The sequence below is a fragment of the Euprymna scolopes genome, chromosome 33, assembly GCF_053919585.1.
Source record: "Euprymna scolopes isolate OS-2025 chromosome 33, ASM5391958v1, whole genome shotgun sequence".
Taxonomy (NCBI): domain Eukaryota; kingdom Metazoa; phylum Mollusca; class Cephalopoda; order Sepiida; family Sepiolidae; genus Euprymna; species Euprymna scolopes.
The window spans coordinates 43,190,563-43,205,562 of NC_136514.1; positions in this window are offsets into that span (position 1 = coordinate 43,190,563).

Here is a 15,000-nt window from a genome sequence, read left to right on the forward strand (position 1 = left end):
ATGTTAGGTAATATAGGGTTTTAGAATATTATATAATATAATATTAGGTATTATAGGGTCTTAGAATATTAAGTTTAATAATGTTAGGTAGTATAGGGTTTAAGAATGTTACGTAGTATAGGGTTTTAGAATATTAAGTTATATAATGTTAGGTAATATAGCGTTTAAGAATATTAAAGGTTTTAGAATATTAAGTTTTATAATGTTAGGTAATATAGTGTTTAAAATGCAGTCTATGTATCCTTATTCTGTTGGTGCGCAAATTCTCAAAATTATGGGTCGACATGAACGTGGAACATTAAGAGATATAGCCAGATGGTAAATATTGGGTTACTGTCCTCATCTTTAGAGTAATTCGCGCGAGGTTCCAGTCGATGTAACCTGTTTTGGAGATGATATAGAATTTGGCTGTTTGGGGATGAGTAGAGATAAGGATTATATTAGAAATTTGGGGGTTGAGACTTTAGGTGAGGTTGTAACAGAACGTGTACACGCCTATGACATCAGCAGTGTCATCCGGTATCAACAAACAAACATCATTTTATCATTAACACATTCAAATATAAATTTTGTAAAAAAAAAAAAGACAATAAAACGAACCGTTTTTAGCATCGAAAAATAGGTAAAATTTTTCGATACCGATTCCGATATCAATTTCGATATACTTAAAAGTTCCGATTTCTGATTAAGTTTTTGATTGGTCGTCTCAGCACTAATATATACAACTCCATTTATATATATATATATATATATATATATATATATATATATATATATATATATATATATATATATTTACGATCATTTTTTCCTTCTTTGTGTATACTAATCATTTTTAATTATAAGCTCTGTTAGTCTAATATAACAGAGAATATATAAATGAACTTATGTATGTATATATATGTATGTGTGTGTTTGTGTACGTATGGGTGTGTGTGTATGATTGATTTTGATAGCTCGCTATCTCTTCGCAAAATTTACTGGTATAAGGTGACGCACTAGTGGAATGAGGAGGCTGATAAATATATCAAAGAAAAGCGAAAATGAACGAGTTAGTTTATAAAAAACGTAAAGATATGTATCTAGATGCAATGAGAGAAATAAGAGACAATGGATGCCCCTTGCAAGGGCGACAGGACGTGTAATCGTGTTTAGGAAGTGTGCTGTGTCATTGATGTTCATGAATGTGAGGTTGTCTAGGGTTTAAGAATGTTATATACTATAGGGTTTAAGAATGTTAGGTAATATAGGGTTTAAAATACGGTCTATATACGAGGGGCGTGCAATAAGTAATGCCCCTGATCCACTTCTAGTTGTCTGATCTAGTTGAAATGTTGCATGTGCGATGATTTATATCTCTGCCGGTTATGTGGCAAATTACAGCTCTGAACTAATTGTGGTTTCTGTTTTACAGGTGTTTGAACTAAGTCAGGTGTGAAATGGAGCCTGTTGAATATCGAGCAGTGATCCGGTTTTTGTATATGAAAGGACGCACACCACAGGAGACTTTTGATGAAATGAAAGAAACTTATAGCAATAATGCCCCATCATATGACCTTGTAAAACGCTGGCATTGTGAATTCAAACATGGCCGGAAGACTGTTGAAACAGCTCCCAGATCTGGTCGCCCCCCCCCTTCGGTCATTGATGAGGCATCTGTCCGTCAAGTTGAGGCTGCCATTTTGGAAGATCGGCGCATTACTATTCGCCAAATAGCCCAAGATGTCAAGATTAGTACAGAGTCTGTAGAAACTATCATTCATGACCATTTGCATATGCATAAGGTGTCCGCCAGATGGATTCCCAGGTTGCTCACACAATTCTAGAAGCGAGAACGCGTCGAGAGCTCGAGGATGAATTTGGAAATGTGCCAAGAAGATGAGTCAAAGTTTTTCAAAAGACTGATTATACAGGATCAAACCTGGGTCCATCACTATGATCCAGAGACCAAAGCCCAGTCAATGCAATGGAAGCACTTGGACTCACCACCTCCAAAGAAGGCAAGGGTGCAGCCCTCCGCTGGCAAGGTCATGCTCACAGTCTTCTGAGACCAGGACGGAGTAGTGATGACAGATTTCCTGGCAAAGGGTACCACAATTACAGGAGCCTAATATACTTCACTTTTGAGGAAATTAAGGGAAGCTATCAAAATCAAGAGGCGGGACAAGATCAGCAAAAATACCCTCCTCCTGCAGGACAACGCTCCGGTCCACAACGCGCATGTCGCCAGATCAGAAGCACGGGCGTGTGGTTATGAAATCCTTCTCCATCCTCCCTACTATCCTGACCTTGCACCCTCTTACTTTCACCTCTTCCCAGCCATGAAGTTGTTTTTGAAAGGAAAGTGTTTCCCAGATGATGCAGCCTTGATTTCTGAAGTCACGCTGTGGTTGGAGAACCAACCTGGGGTGTTCTACAAAAACGGTCTCCAGAGCTGCATCAAAGGATGGGAGAAATGCATAACTCTGGGTGGTTCCTATGTAGAGAAAAACTAATAACTGTGTCAAGTTTCGTTGCTCTACTGCTATGGGAAGTTGGTCAGGGTCATTACTTATTGCACGCCCCTTGTATCCTTGTTCTGTTCGCGTGCAAATTCTCAAAACCACACCTCTTCTGCAATCTGGTGCCGCTTGTGTCTAATGGCAAGGAGAAGTGCTAAACGACTGTAAACAATGCAGAGATAAGCGGAGAGCACATACAGCACATCGAATTTTCAAATGATCGCCTATTTAAGTACTGACAAGTGTCAACGTTGTTTGTAGTAAATAAATAGCAAAGATACATATGGATGTTGTTGGAGAGAAGTGTAGTCGAAATGAGAGTAGAGTTTTAGAAAAAAAAACGAACAAGAAAAGGAGAGTGCTTGGAAATTTCACGATCGCAAATTTTGAATACTGAGGTTTCAGAGAAGTGTGAGAATCTAGAAATTACAAAAGAAATATTTGATCAGGCTATAAGAATCGAGAAAAAACGCTGCGTTGAAATATTTTTAAAATATGAAGAAAGGTAAGGCCATAGGATCCCCAGTCGTTGTTGCAGAAATGTTGAAGGCTGCGGGTGAAATAAGTATTCAGATGATCACAGGTCATAAAAGAAAATACTGGAGACTTAGTACAATCGTGAGCTATTACATATGTGATACTATCGACGCCTTCTCACAAGTGTTAGAAATTTAATAAAAAAAGGAAAAATATAACAAACAAATAAAGAAATTTATCAGCAGAACAAAGGTATAGGAAGTTGTTCACCAGGGTGCACAAAAGAAATCTGAAATAGGATTGTAAATCAAGTTTTGCCAGTGACTAAGATGTCAATTTGCTTAGAGTTAGGTCACGATCAGGCTTAGGAGTTGCAGTGAGTTTTGTGGCAGTTTGCAACAGTTATGGAAGTTTACGGACAGTCTTTGTTTTACGACAGTTAATGAAAATTTTGAGTTGAGGAGTTTCGAGTTTGACTTATTTGAAGGCAAGTTGAAGCAGATCGAGATGAGCTAGTGGCAAATGATGAACACAGCCTCGGCAGAAGACGTAAATTTGTACCGTGGCGTGGAGAGGATTGATGGTGTTACACACACACATAAACACACACAAAGTTGCAGAATGTATCGGAGTTTGTGTCATTTTTTTTTGTTTTATTTTATTTTTTATACTTGTGAACCCGGCAGTCGCTAGTGTGACAGACGACGACGCGACCAGCAGAGATGAAAGTTAAGAAATCCGGGTCACACAACGTTGGGTTCGGTGTTTGTTGTCGAGCGGAGGACCACATTGTCTGACACAAGGTCAAACATGAATCACTCGACAGAGGTAATTTGATGGATCGGTTCATGAAGGTGATTAATAGAATAATTAAACAACAAATAAAACGTCGGATGAGCATAGATGAATGTAGTTTCGTTATATTTACTATTATTTATCCTATGACAAATACAAGAGCCTTCAGGAGAGAAAGAAACTGTATTTTATTTTGTGGGTCCAGAGGAAGCTTTTAACAGAGTGCCAAAAGAGATTGCCTGGTGTATTGCATACTGGTGTACAACACATGGGTGTATATAACGTCTCGTTTGTGTCTGTGTGGAGATGTTTTACATATACACAAACAGCATAACTTTTTGTATTCGTGTCCTCTCTTCTTAACAACACCGTAAAAAGTTAGTGATTACTATGGCTAGGACAACAGCGTACTCTTTTTATTGTTTTGGCCCTCGAGTGTGTATCCGTTGATATCTTATATGCTTTTATATAGAGTGATGTGGTTCTCTGTTGATCAACTGTGTCTAACTCTGTCGGATATATACTCGAGAGTCAACACAATTAAAAGAATATGCTGTTGTCATAATCCTGGTGATTTCATAATCTTTGGTTCTTCATTCCTTCAATTATTCAAATCGTACGTATCCCTCAAAACTTGTATCGAGTGGATTACCTCATTGGTTGCGCGGCCCAATATTTGACTGTTCTCTCCAACTAATTAAACTCCACGTCTATATCTAAAAATATATTTCTAATTTATTACGTCATCATCTGTTATTATTCCCACATTCCTCATCCAGGTGAAAACATAATTGCCAGAATAAAATTCCATTCTATCAAGTTAACATTCCTAAGTTATTGTTTATAAATATTTTATTCTCAAATACCTCTTTTATGTGACATTCAATAAAGACTTACGAAGCACATTCATAATAATAATCGACTAGTTTATTTTCGGAAATTGCCAACAACATAACTGGTGGGCTTTGAATAAACTAGGGACTAACGTGTGGTTGGTAAAGTTCTTTCAAAGAAATTATATAAACGCTTAAAGCCGTGTTAAAATTACATACGCATACAGTTACAGATTTAATGTTAGAGTAATCAGTGTTCTTTATTGAATCTTAGAAGCATGTTAAAATTACATACGCATACAGTTACAGATTTAATGTTAGAGTAATCAGTGTTCTTTATTGAATCTTAGAAGCATTGTCCAGAAAAGATTACGTATGCTTTAGTACTTTGTAACAACGAAAGCTCGGCCAACTCATCCTCTAGACTTTTTCAGGTGATTGACCGCGACGGGATAGGAGTTGTAAATGTACCCCCAGTAATTACTGCCTTCCATTGTTGTAAGAAAAGTTTTGAGAGACACTTTTGTTTCCTGTCTGTGCTTCCCATTATACATAACAAATTTTGACAAAGCTGTCACCGGCTAGCGGTGATCACTGTAGTCTGCTTTCTTTTTTCTCCTGCTGTTCATGTCGTCACGCCTTTACCACTCTACTCCCTCTTTACCTCTCTTTCTTTCTCTCTCTTTCTCTCTCTCTCTCTCTCTATCTTACTGCTAATGCTATCTGCACGTGACGGCACCTGTCCTGCTACCCCCTACTGCTCCTCTCTCTATTTCATTGCAGCGACTGTTATCTACGCGACGTCGCCGCACATTATGGTGCATTGTTTACGTTGTAAAATAATAGAGATGGATGAGAACTAAGATGTGGAGGAAGCATATTTTTCTTACATTACCATTGGAGAGGAGAGTGGAAGAGATTTATTACTTTGTCAGTAATAGTTTGCTAATGACTTTGGAATCGCTCTTTTTATTATTAAATGCGCTTTATGGCGTTAAAATTTATTAATATTGCGTTGTATTTTTTGTCATTATGGACAAAGTGCACGAGATTTACAATTACAGTTTTTCTCCTCATTATTAATTGTCTTGTTTCTATTTGAGAGGTTGCTCTTGTAATATTACTTTTAAAATCGACCAAACGTATTTAGAAACTCGTAAAGAAAAAAATACAACTTGGACACGAACGTTTTTGATTAAAGAAAAATCTATTTATTTCGATCGTTTCCACACTCAAGTCGCCGACAGGTATTTACAACATGGCACAGTATGTTCTCACTTTTTTCTCTCCTCTGTCAAATAGCAGTCCTTTGTTTTTAGCTACAATTACCTTTTGTGTTGCAGTAATTATCTGTAGGAACCACAGGTCGACCGGCTCGCTTTGAAGATGTAGTAGGATTAAAAATTGCGTGCTTGTCAAGCGTAACTTCAAAATCGATACGCGTCTATTCTTTTGTTTCTATTTGCATTTCGATCTTAATACCTTTATATGCATTTCATTCCGGACGTCACGCTCATGTCATGCCTTAAAAGGCTAACGCGACATTAAGTCGGTACGTGAGTCGTCAATATCGGTACGTATCCTGGATTGATCATTTAATAGAGCTAGTGATTATGTTACAATTAGAGTTTGATTTATTATTATTTCTGGTAGATATAGTATTGTTCTTCTTGGTGCTATTGTTGTTGTTGCTATGTTTATCATTATTTTACGCTCTAAGGCGAGTTTTAATAATGAAAAGAAACAATGTGACTATATAAACCTCGCACTTTGTTCACTACAAAATAACTGCTTAACCAAAGGCATCGTTTACTGAGCCACAATATTAACTAGTGTTCGGACTATTAATCGGACTCGGAATCGGAGATCAAAAAAATCATAATTTTTTAGGGTAACGGAATCGGTATTGGAATCGAAAAATATGCGCATTTTTTCTGATAACGACACCGATTATTTTATTTATTAATTAATTTATTTATTTCATCTATGTTTAAAAGTTAATTCTCCTTTGCTGGCACTAATTATAAAACGATAAATAGTTGTTGAATTTAAAATACCAATTAAATTAAAACCTATACATCAACCTATGCGTGTTTTCCCCCTGTTTTACGTTTGCGAAAATATATGCATACATTACATTTTTTTATATACGATAATCTGAAAAAACAATTTTACAATAAAATTTTAAAATAATTGAAATCGCTGTGTTGAAAAAGTGACGGGCAATGCCGGGAAAACATCGAGTGTGTTGTACACACGCAAATTCAGGATTTATGCATAGCCAGATAATAAATTAGATTGCTAATGAATGCTTAGATAATCTTTCTTATATTCTAATCCTAAACAATTCATGAAACGCTCACGAAATATAAGCATCTTCCTCTAAAGATATGTATTTAAATCCAATCCTTAATGCTATAAATCGAAGTACATTCTCGCCCAATTTTGCCTTTGGGCTTCGAGTCAACATCAAAGTGTAGTATCTGTTCCGGCAGATACTGCAGTAAAGACCATATGTGGGAGTAACTCTACATATCAGACCTTGGTCACTGTAGGGGCAACCCTTCATACCAATTGTCACTATCCAGCTCCTCTACTCCCCGGGGAGTTGGTACCCATTTCCCCTTCACTCCTCACTTTAAAAATCGGCCTTGTGCCTAATTTGCTCAGTGGGGGAGCAAATAAATACCTCAAAGTGTAGTATCTGCTGGAACAGATACTGCAAGCAAAGGCCATATGTGGAGGTAACCCCACATATCAGACCCTGGTCAATGTAGGGACAACCTTTCATACCAATTGTCACTATCCAACTCCCCTACTCCCCGGGGAGTTGGTCCCCATTTCCCCTTCACTCCTCACTTTAAAAATCGGCCGTGTGCCTAATTTGCTCAGTGGGGGAGCAAATAAATACCTCAAAGTGTAGTATCTGTTCTTCAGATGCTACACTTTAATTTCTTGTTCTCTGTCAGTGAAGGACACATCCTTCACGACTGAGACTATTTTTATTTTTGTTCCTTTTCTCCACATTAAAAAACGACCTTGGTGTCTAACTCTGCCCCGTGGGGAGGCATTGTAAATAGGAACCTAATCACGGCTTAGTATTACATTTCTGTAGAGATTCTTCACAACAAAGAATTCATAATGGATTCATATTCTCGCCCTTAATCGGGAGAGACTTTCCGCAATTAATGTGGACACATAAGCCGTATCCACTAAAGGTCTATAAGTTTTCCCCTCTATCCTAATTGTCCGATTATTAACCTCTCTCTCTCTCTCTCTCTCTCTCTCTCTCTCTCTCTCTCTCTCTCTCTCTCTCTCTGACTTTGGAACGCATTTGATAAAAGTGCTATCAATAAATTATTATATGGAAAAATGCGCGCATGAAAAGTAATATTCTTAAGATTTTATTAAACCTGGAAAAGTAAAGGACAAGAAATTCAACCTGGAAAAGTAAAGAACAAGATATTAATAATTTTATTATATCATAATTAGGATCATTTAATTCATTTTTATGTAAATTATAAAATTATTAATTCCATCTACTAACTAACTAACTAATGAATTAATTTTATTCAAACAATTTTCACTACATAAATATATGAAAATAATAGGGGGGAAATAAGTTCAATCCAGCGACTGACACCCTTTCTAACTCAACAATAAACAACAACATATGCAAATAACAAATAAAATATTTATCAATATTCAAATTTTATTTTTAGCTGCAATATTTTAAGTCTAAAAAATTCTTATTTTTTACTTTACTAGAATATCTTGTTCTTTACTTTTCCAGGTTGAATTTCTTGTCCTTTAGTTTTCCAGGTTTAATAAAATCTTAAGAATATTACTTTTCATGCGCGCATTTTTCCATATAATCCATGATTTTTCCAGGCATTGCTATTGTATTAATATATAAATTTATAATATTTATTAATGATTGTCAAAAAAAATTAGCTCTCAAACACACATTTATGCAATATTTATAATTCAATCACAGTAGTTCCGAGCCAGGGTCTCTACCGAGACTGCGATTCATGAATTCGTGATCTGTATAGAGCATAAACTAACAAAAAAGAAGATGGCACTCGGTGTCTTTTTAGATATCGTTGGAGCTTTTGACAACATACCCTTCAGTAGTACGCTACGAGAACTCAATGTGCCACCAGTACTCATCCGATGGATTGAGTATATGGTGAGGCACAGAACAGTTCAAGTAGAACTACTGAGGGCAAATGTTAAAAGGGAAGTAGTTAAATGAAACCCCCAAAGTGGGATTTTATCACCTTTACTACGGAACTGTATGCTGAATCCTCTTTTAAAGGAGTTTAAAAATAGGAATATTTATGCCCAGGCTAATGCTGATGACATCGCAGTGCTGGTCGCGTGTTCAAAAGCATCATTGGTCAGACGCATTGCCAAAATGGCATTAAATATTCCTAATAAATGGTTTAATCGAAATGAATTAGAATTCAGTAGCCGTAAAACAGAAATGGTCTTGTTTACATATAAAAGGAATTGCCAACTTAGTGACCTTTTTCTGAGTGGACAGAAATTGAAACTTTCGCAGGAGGCAAGGCTGTTAGGGGTAATCCTGGACAGTAAGCTTACCAGGAAAAGCCACATAGAAAAGATTTCCTCCAAGGCGACTGCAGCCCTTATGCAATGCAAACAAATTGTGGGGAAAACCTGGGCAGTTAACCCGCATGTAATGAGGTGGATATACATTGCTATGGCATGTCCCATTTTGTCGTATGCCTGTGTTTCCTGGATCCGCGGGACAGAGAAACTGTACTTGAGGAAGAAACTCCAGAAGGTACAAAGACTTGCTTGTTTAATGACTTCTTCAGCATATCCGAGTACACCTACTGGAGCATTGGAGATGCTGTTGAATATCCCTCCAATTAAAGAATTCCTGAAGGCAGAAGCGATACGGGGATCCTATAGAATAGATCTCATGGGTCTGTGGTGGTCAAGATCTGTTGGGACTACTGGAAAAACAAAGAGTCACGTGGATTTGTGTAATGAGGCTAGGAAGGAACTGCCGCTCTTGCATGTGCCGGGTGACCTTATGACTAAAACCAGATCATTTGAAAAGCATTTCACATGTATGGTTTATGACAGAACAGGCGCAAGAGATTACGAAAAAGAGCTGGAAAGCAATGTAATCAAATGCTATACTGATGGATCTAAAATGAATGATAGGATTGGTGCGAGTGTTTATATAGAATACTCAAACCACCTCACCTGTCAAAAATCTTATTATCTTGGTAAACTGGGGACGGTCTTCCAGGCAGAAGTCTTCACCATACAGGTATCATCGGATACAACACCAAACACCAGTCATGAGCTGGCACCATTGGATGTGGTACCAAACACCACCCCCGCCTTCACCGAAGAGCAGGATCTCAGACCTAAGTCTGACAAGTCAGCTCTAACATTCGGTAAACATCACGACAAAAACCGAAGAAGAAGGAGAGATAGCGCATATTTAAGGCTTTTGAATCTGAGGTTCTGATCATGGAAGAGGTTCAGCAACAGGAAATAGCTATCCTTTCAGATAGTCATCGGTTTTCATCGGTTTTTAATTTAAAAAAAAAAAAACATTACACGGGATTGAACCTAAAATCTTTCCACCAATCCCGGCTCTATACCCGTTACGGTAACATATAACATTTTCAATTTAATTTCGAATCACAGTAGTTGTTATGAAATGACTACATTTTTCATCAAATGTGATAACGAAAAATTTGAGTTCATTCAAAGAATATGTATATCAGAGAATTCACTAATATTTTTAATCGATAAATTCACCATTTTTTGCTATAAAATCATAAGGAGAGTTAAAAAAAATTAGTTATTAAAAAAAAGTTCGGTTTTTTAATTATAAAAAAAAACTGATACACGGGATTGAACCTAAAATCTTTCCACCAACCCCCCGTACTCTAACCGTTACGCTAACATGTCATATTGGCAAAATCGCAGTAAAAAATATTTATATACAAAAAAAAGTTATGCAAAATAAAAAAAAGCGTTAGTCACTTATGTATGTACTTACTCTCCTGTTTGTGAACCAACATATTTTGTTGTAACTTTTTGTCTACTGGACCAATTTTCGAAATTTTTTTTTCAAAATGTAGCTAATGAGGTGTTCTATCCCACTATATAACCTGTTTGAAATTTGGTTGCGAATGGAATTAGTGGTGGAGGTTTGAATGTGTCTTGATTCATTCAATTTCGATATGATATGGACCGACTATATAACAATTCTATAGGAATCGGGAATTTAGAACAGAAGTGGTAATTGTATCGGAATCGGGGAACAACATATTGGAATCGTCCCAAAACTAATATTTACCGGAGAAAACTCGAAAAACAAAACAAAAAAATATTACTATAATCTTCCTGTGTTATTTGTTGTTCTTATTCTTTTTTTTCTTTTTTCTTTTTTACACAGGCATCACCACATTATCAAGGCCAAGAGGCCACTCGAGGATAAGGGTTAAAGAGTGTACAGTAGAAATTGGACAATATAGTAATCAATTCGGTAAATTTGTTAACTTATATGGAACTTGTTTACGTTAGACTTGAAGACAACCATATTGTAGTCAGCCGGGAAGCAGGAAAACGGAAGACAATTCCACAGGCGTGCAGTTCTAAGAAAGAAGCTTTGTTCATGGAATTTACTTTTAGGTTTAGGCACAGATAAAGAGTGGGGGGAATTATTGATAGTGTTTTCAGCTAGACGAGTGTTTCCTGTGAAAGTTTGGCGAGGGGGGACCATAGACTGAAGCTCAGTCGAACACTTTCCATGAAAATAGCGACACATCAGAGACAAACTCGCAACATATCTTGTTCGATCTTTCTCGATTCTTGTTCGATCTTTCTCCATTTTATTTCTTATTTTCCTCCTGTTTATTTTTTTTTTATATAGGTCGGTGGAGTTTTCTGAAAGTTGGAAAGCAAAATACGAGGTCTCCTCAATAAGTTCCCAGATTCATTTGTACAGGCATTTACAATTGTAGCTGACTTTAGAAAACGTTATTACTATACATCTTATGAGATTTATTTTATGATTTCAGGTACAATAGGAATTGGAATACACCCTACTAAAGCCTGATTTTCAAAGCTGGTGAATTTTAAAAATGCGATCTGTACGTGAGGACAATTTAGAAGAATGATATGCAATAAAATTTTAATTTTACACTAGCTAAAAATACCACAGTAACATATGGAATGCTTTAGACTGCTTTTGGTCCATGCTGTATGAATTGAGCATCAATTTTTAAATGGCATAAGACATTCAAGGAAGGCAGTGAGTCTGTGAGGGATGATAAAAAGGTGTGGAAAAAGTAAGGAAATAGAACACTAGAGTTGATTGGCCAAATAAAGAACTGCATGGATAAGTGCATGGTTTGATGTTAGTGTGGAATCTGTACACACAATTATTCACGAAGAACTGAAGATGCAGAGGATTTTGCGCGAATTTTGTCGCAAGGGTGCTCCATCCTTGTCACAGAGTATTTAACCAAGATAAGCATCAAGACAGTTCCCTCACTTTGATCCCTGTGACTTTTGGTTATTCCCTAAGCTCAAGGAAAACCTTACAGACTGTCGTTATGAGACAATTGAGGAGATGAAAGAGGGTGTGACGTTCACACAAGAGGACTTCAATGTGGCCTTCCAGAAGTTGTTGGAACGGTGCAACAAGTGCATTGCAGCCGGAGGAGATTACTGTGAATGGGGACTAGAGTTTCATAGGTGTACTATTAAAAAAAGTGTCCTTATGAAAAAGTCTGGAAACTTATTGAAGGCGCCTCGTATACATTCTTTTTAAGGAGGCACAATTAAACACTTTTTCTAATTTTTTTTTATTTTTTTTTTATTTTTATTTTTTTTTTTTTTTTGCTAATTTAAAACTTTTGTTGATGCCACAATTCAGAAACCGATGGACCTCCATTCGTAGGGGAACTTCGCATTTCCCACCATCGTTTAAAATGCCGCACCTAATAAGTCGTAACCCCCTCCTACACACACACCCTGACGCACATACCCCCATTAGGTTTGCAGAACCGGTTTCTATCTGTCTACATTCTCAGGTGGACAGCTAATCAATTAGGACAACCACGGATCCCTCGCCCAACCACTTCGGGCTTCTCCAGCCATTTTCTCCTTGCCCGAGATTCGGGCTGGCCTTACGAGTTATAACAAAACAACTGAGATCCGAAAACGATGACGTCACTGATGCGAACGACTGCTAAGGCCGGCAAACTTACAGCTTACTACCGACCTATTTATTTTTATATTTCTGTGCCGTGGTTCTTTCGGCATCTTTCTTTTCGGCTATCGAGTAGTATTTACAATAGCCAACAAAACAGAAAGGGGTATATATATATATATATATATATATATATATATATATATATATATATATATATATATATATATATATATATATATATAAGAAATAAATGTTATCAAAGGCAAGATTAAGTTAATCATGCACTTATCTGGATGAGTTGTGTGTGTTTGAACTTATTTTAAAGCGTTCATTTACTTTGAAAGAAAAGTTGTGACAAGCCTATGATGTTATAACGAAAAAATCGCGGTCTCCTTATATCCATAATCGATAATTGCTCGATAATTGCTCGAGAATTGGGAAATTTGAACAAAATGCCGGTAAAACGTTACATTTTCCACGATTTGTTTCCTTTACTGGGTGGGTGTTTATCAGCATTTTGCTTAATTTTTGATTTGGGAGCGATTATCGAGGGTCGATATGGATATAATGAGACCACTATCTTTTTTTTTGTTGTTGTTTTAACTCAATAGACTTCTCATTATTTTTCTTTCAAAGAAAATAGACGCTTTAAAATAAGTTCAAATAGAAAACCTTATAAAAGAAGGAAGAAGAATAACTTATGTTGCCTTTGGTAACATTTATTTGTTGCATATTTGATTTTAACTCATTACTTGTTAGTTTTTGTTTTTAAAAAATGCTCCAGTTATCGTCACAATTCAACTCTTAAAAATATTATTATTAATAACCAAACTCTGTTTACTCTGGTCGTCTATTTTTTCTAGCACATATTGCTAGGGCTATGACAACAGCATATTCTTTTACTTCTTTTGATTCTCAGGTATATATCCATTGATGTCCTATATGTTTTTATGTAGAGTGATGTGGTTCTCGGTTGATTAATTGTGTCTGTGTCAGATACTCGAGAGTCAAAACAATGAAAATAATATGCTGTTGTCCTAGCACTACATAGACAAAGGAATATATATTACACTTGCTCCACAAATGGGGTAGATAATTTCTGGGAGGATGATCTAACGACAACAAAATAGACAAAACACTACCCCTTATCCCCTCGAAAAAAAGAAGGATGAGATAATGCCTAGGAGGGTGAAATCATGATGAACGCACATATACTACACTATCCTTCCAGATGAGGAGGTAGTACCTGCGAGAGTGGCTGCATGACAACAGAATTAATAGTACACTAAATCGCCCTGAAAGAAGGAGGTGGCGCTTGGGAGGAAAGTATCATTACAACAAAACAGATACTACAATAACTCTCCTCCGAAAGTCGTAAGTCGACTGAACGTGTTATTTCTACGCATGCGTAAATATACATTTATATCTTGAACTAGGTTATCTTTTTATCTGCATATGAGTTTCGACCACACAATACCGAATTAGGCCGGAGAATTACATGTTTTGGTTCCGATTCTAGCAGATGTCATTTTTTATTTACTTTTGAAATAAATACTATATATTGGGTACAATATAATAATCTATAAAGTATTGGCTCTATAATAATAAATGTGAAATCTGCATGCATTCAAAATATCATATTTAAGCGTATTTTACGACCAGGAAACGTCGGGCTGCATGCTAGTCTGAAACAAAAACTAATTTCTAAAATTCTATTAGCAAAAAAAAAAATGGTTAATAGATCATTTGGGGTACTTATGCATAGGGTTTTCAAGATTATTCAATTTTTACGGCATCTTTTGTTCATTATATTGTCAGCTGAAAGAAAGTACAGAAGTTTTACAAAAAAAACCCTCTCCATATTAACATTGGTTTCTGTTGTGATGTGTCCACCTTACAGCTAATAATGAATTCTTGGACTTATTATAAAAGCCGAATAATATATCACAAGGGCACAATTTATGCTCGAGTCTTGCACTCGTAACAGTAAGATTGTTGTATACCTACACACTTCATGTTTTGCATTTGTTTTTTCTGTTGAATATGATTTGTTTCCACTAAATGAAGAGTTTAGTTTTTCCTCCTGCTCTCTTACAAGACCACAACAATTTCTAAATGATAACGTTATTATTATAGCACGGTCTGTACTCTGTCGAAGTACCGATTTTTTTTATAT